The sequence below is a fragment of the Mustela putorius genome, unplaced genomic scaffold (genome assembly GCF_011764305.1).
Source record: "Mustela putorius furo isolate JIRA1106 unplaced genomic scaffold, ASM1176430v1.1 tig00001094_pilon_pilon_pilon, whole genome shotgun sequence".
NCBI lineage: Eukaryota > Metazoa > Chordata > Mammalia > Carnivora > Mustelidae > Mustela > Mustela putorius.
The window spans coordinates 2790012-2795267 of NW_025421566.1; the positions used below are offsets into that span (position 1 = coordinate 2790012).

The following is a 5256-nucleotide window of genomic DNA, read 5'->3' on the forward strand; positions in this document are numbered from 1 at the left end:
CCTCCCTTTCCTTCACCTCTGCCATTTCGCCAGGGAAGAGATGAGCCCTGTCAGCAGGACTTTGGCGCTTGTCTCCTCTCCCTGCCCATACCCCAAAACCCAGCGGAAGGACCTCTGCCCCCTGGGATGCCGTCGCCGTGTACGTGTGACCTGGGCCTCTGGGTAAGCATAGGGGCCCATCCCTTCCACGGAGCCGGGATACCCAGGCAGAGTGCAAAGCACCAATGGGAACCCCGTGAGCTCAGGCACCCCACTGCCCTTTTCCGTGGAGAAAAGCGTGCACGATCATACGGACCCCAACGCACATAAACACAGTGGACATCGTATTACTACTTTTCAGTATTTTTCCAAGGAGGCCTCTGTTGGCCCTGTGTTTCACCCTGGCACCACACTTCAGGAATTCCCTGTGCTGAGCATCCGGTCTGACCATTCGGCTCCGGCTCCATCTGAAGTTTCTGACCAGTTCCGGTCAAGGGCGATGCCTCTGCATATTCATCTCAACTTCTTGAAGCTCCCTGGAGAGAAGACATATACAGAGACACACGAACACACAGGCGCACAGGAGGAGAACCGTGTGTAAACGTAAGGTTACTTGAGGGTTTCAAGGCCCTCCCGGGGAAGGGTGGTCATCCTCTCCCGGCCCTCCGCCGACCCGGGCTGCGATCGCCCTCCATTTCCTCCACCCACGTAGTAAACATATCTCTGCACGCTGCCCAGTGTTCTCGGGGTGATTGCGGTGGGTGCAGGACACTGCCCGCAGAGAGGAAGGGGACAACCATGCTGATGAACACAGAAACCTGACAGGGTGATGCGTGAGCCCTAACACCATGGTACCCACACACCTGTGCTAAGGGTGGTGGGAGGCACGTAGGTGGGCACAGAGGTGAGGTGGTGGCTAGTCGACCTGCAGGCAGGAGTCCATGGCCAGGGAATGGCACTTCCCACAAGGGCAGCTGCTGAGCCCATTCTGCTTCTCCAGCTCTGCTCATTGACGCCGCCTGGCCCTGCCTTCCTCAAGCTTCCCCAGGCAGAACCAGTTTCCACACTACCCTTCTGCAGTCTCCCTGCCTCAAGGCCATGCCCTTTGGCCCTGGGGCCACTGCCTCTGAGTGTTCCTCGGAGCCTCAGTCTCTGCAGTTGTGAAGCCCAGCTCCCACGAAGCCGCAGGGAGCATTTTCTGCACCCACGCCCCGGTCTTCTCACCTGCCCTCCTCTCAGTTCCCTCGGCTGGGGCCTTCTTCCTCATGTAGTACTGCAGGGGATTGGGCCACAGGTCGTCCATGATGATCTGGCAGGGGAAACGGGGCGGGGCTCAGAGGCCCATCCCAATCGGCTGGGGAACACAGCCAGGTTCACGTGCGCGGTCTCTGCCCGGGACCCACCTCAGCTATCCTGCTAGACCCGGCAAAGCTGTGGTCAGAGAACCAGTTGAAGAAGTTTAGGCTGCTGTTGTGGTGTCTGCGGCTACGGGCCTCCCGTTCATAATTCCGGTGCCACTGGATGGGAGTGGAATGAGACGGCTCGTACCCTGCAGGAAGATGGGTACGTGCGAAGGCGCCGCCTAATGCATCAGGTGCAACCCTGCCGCCTCCACCTGCTGCCACCCCTCCACGCAGAGGCCCCCTTACCAGCAGCCCTGAGGACATACTCCTTCTCAACGACTTCATTGTGGAAGTAGGAGTTCTTGCGAAAGAAGAGCAGGATCTTGCGGCGATCACGGGGAGGCTCGAGTTCCTCCACCTGCCGGGCGGCAAAGTGGGGAGAGGGGTGAAATCTCTGTCCAGCAGACCCTTCCCCTCCTGGCTTTGGGGAGGAGTCTCTTCTGTCACCCGCTCCTCTCCCATACCCCTGGCCAGCCTCCGTCTCCCGGGCCAGACCTGCAAATCCGTCATGGAGACAAGTATGCCTTTATCTTGGCCCCTGAGCATGGCTGACAGCTGCGGGTGGTTCACAAACTGCTTTGGGTCAAGGACTCTCCGAGGGCGGGAGATGATAGAGCTAGAACAAGGGAGCAAGCCTGGACGGCAGGTGGGCGCCGCATCCCCTCTCCTCCCACTGGGACCCACTCCCTCCTCACGGCCTTCGTCAAGGCCCCCTGGGCCTGCGCACGGCCTGTGGCATTAGGTAGTTAGGGAGCGCACGGCCGGGCACTAACCCAGAAAAAGATGTGCGTCCTCGGAGAACTCCCTCCCGGCCCACGCCACCCCTCTCTGGCACATCCTCCTGTGCTGCTGGCTAGGCAGAACTGGCTCCTTCCCAGGCAGCCTCCGTTGGTGCCTCCAGCATCCGCTCGCCTGCTACCTTCTTCCCAGGGGAGCCTGAGCTTTGAGTGGAGCTGTTTTGTGGGACGCGGCCCCGGGGCTATGCCTAATTCTGACCCGGGCTTCGGCTCCTACTCCGCCAGCGGAGCTTCAGGGCCTCCTGCCACATCAAGGGCAACCTGGAGGCCCCACCAGGGACCCCCACCCGGAAGCAGGAATTCGAAACGGTCCCGATCACGGAGGCGTGAGCCGGCCCCCCCTGCCACAGGAGTCTCCTGCACTAGCCCGGCCACATCGGGGTCCCTCCATGAAGGTAGCAAGGATACAGCCTTGGCCCAGAAGCCAGGGATGCCCCGGATGAGGGCGCTTCGGTGTTCCAGGTGATACCGCCGCCTCTGCCAGAACCTGAGCTTGAGCCGAGAGTAGGCCCTGCTGGCGTCCTTGTTCAGGGGCTCCAGCTCTGACTGCAGGGGCCTGGAGGGCCTGGAGCGGGGACGGGGGCGGACCTGGCCTTGCCCCTCGCTCTTCTTCCCCTTCCTGCTTCTCCTGCAGCTCCTGGGCTTCCTCCTCCTTCCGGCTCCCCTCCCTGGCCTCTTCCCTCTTGCCCGCCTCCGCCTCCGCCTCCACGTCCTCAGCCACCTGCTCTTCAAAATCCTCCTCTTTGGCCTCCTCAGCCTTAGCCCCTTCCTCCACAGAATCCCCCTCAGGCTCCTCTTCCTCCTTCAGTTGCTCATCCCCCTCCTTAGCCTCTTCCTCCACAGACTCTTCCTTGTCATCTTTCTCCCCTTCCTCCTTAACCTCCTCAGCAGCCTGCCCCTCTGCAGCCTCCTCCTCGTGTCCCTCCTCAGCCTCTTCAGGACATTCCACCACTTCAGTGTGCTTCCTTTCATCCTCTGCGTTCTCCTGGTCCTCTTGACCCTCGTCCCCCTCGTCTTCCTCTGCCCCAAGGTCAGGCGCGGCCACTGTGTCCTCCACCAAGACCACCAATTCCGCCCCCAGGCCGGCCTCGCCTCTGGCCTGCCAGGCCTCGGCTTCCCACACAGGCTCTGCCGCCACCGCCACCGCCACCGCCACCGCCACTGCCACCGCCCCGGCCCCTACGGCCTGCAGCGCCCCCACTTCGCCCCCGGCACTGTGCTCCCTGAGGGCCCCCGCCTCCTCACCGCACCCTTCCCGGACCAAGGTGGTCCAGGATTCTGGGGCAGCCCCGTCTTCCCCGGACCCCGCCCCGCTCTCCATGTGGCCGTGGCCCTGAGCCCTGGAAGCGCTGGAGGGAAGGAGATGGAGGCGAGAGCACGTGGCTCTCCACAGAGCCCTGGCTGCTAGGGCTCTGGCGCCGGGGAATGACGGCGGACAGCAGCCGGCCAACCGCGGGTGGGGGCCTGGGGGACGCGTGCGCACAAGGCCTAGGGGAAAGCCGGCCACGCGCAGAGGTGGCAGAGGCACGCATGCGGCTTGGGCCACGTGAGCCCGCCCAAGCCACGCCCAGGATGATGGTGGTTCCCCGGGGCCAACCACTGACGCGGTGCCGCACAGGGCCTTCTCTGGCCCGGCCCCTCACCCCCACACGAGCCGGCCAGGGAGCCCAACAGTACACCTTCTCCAGGATGGCCTCAGGCTCCACCTATGGGATCCTTGCGTTCCCGCCCCCACTCCCCACCACCGCCCGACCCCCCACCCCGTGCGCCAAGCCACTCACACCCCCATCCCGTGGCCACCTTCACCATGCTCTGCGCCTGGTATTTGAAGCTTGTCGAGGAGAAACTGCCCCTTGCCATTCCCCAACACGGTCCTCAAAGACTGAGGACACCGTATGCACCCCCCCCACCCCGGAACCCTGGCCAGGCGTGCGTGGAAATCATCAGCCCAGGCATGGCAGAAGACTGCTATTCCAGGGGACAGAGGCCCCGAAGCTCTGTGCCTCGCTGAGGGATGGGGGTTGGGAAGTGAGGCCGCAGGTCCCCCCAGTCCCTGTCCTTGGCTGCTCAGCACAAGCAGGACGGAGAGTGCTCCATCCGTCTGCCTAGCCTTTCCTCATGCTCTCCTCTCCATCTTCCCCTCGCTCGCCCGTTGTATTCAGGGCCTCTTTCTCTACCCTCTCTCTGCCCACAGGGTCCCTGGAAGACAAGGGCTTCAGCAAGAAAGATGCAGAAGCCTCCCTGAGCAGCTCTTCTCCCAGGAAACAAAAGCCCGCGGCCCCTCCGTGACTGGCCACTGGTCACGTGACCAGCAATAGGGTTCCAAGCTGGGTGCCCCGCCACCACATACACGAACCCTCACACACGTTCAAGGCACACACATCCAAATACTCACACGTCCACAGCACACGCAGACACATACGGCCCCACCCACCAAAAAATCATACACACGTGTGTCCAGGAAAACTCACACTCACACTCACACAGCACTCAAGTACACCCAACCACATCCACGGCCTCTGGCACACAGCCATACACAATTTACACCCAAACATCTGAGCATGCGCACGTGCGCACACACGGACACGCTCCTGAGAATATAGAAACGTGTGAGCGAACACATACTCTGAGTCAGCAGGCACACACGTAGCCACCCAAGAGCACGTGCACACATGCGCACCTCACACGCTCACGTGTGCACACTTTTGCAAGCACACAGAACACACTACCCCAGGCACACACGCGCGCACGCACACACACAACACACAAACACACACAACCCTGAGGCATGCAGCCCTGCGCTACCTGACATACACAGCTAAGCTTGCAAGCACAAGCACCCTGAGACGAGACAGAGAAGGTCTCTCGCACAGATGTACATGGTTGATGCTGCACTGAAAAAAAAAAAAAAAAGCACACCTGTAGGCTTACTCCATCAAAACACATTCACAGTTTTGACAAACAGACATGCACAACTTTCCCCCCACACACCCCGGAGGATACTGACACATGTGAGAAAAACACATGATTTCTGTGATACAGGAATACACACTCACAGCTCAGACACACACACACGC

General features: G+C 61.4%; 1 pseudogene; it reads right to left on the minus strand.

Annotated features, from left to right (window-relative positions):
• Positions 1–350: 350 nt before the first annotated feature.
• LOC123393952 lies at positions 351–3615 on the minus strand (annotated as a pseudogene).
• Between the last annotated feature and the right edge of the window lie 1641 nt (positions 3616–5256).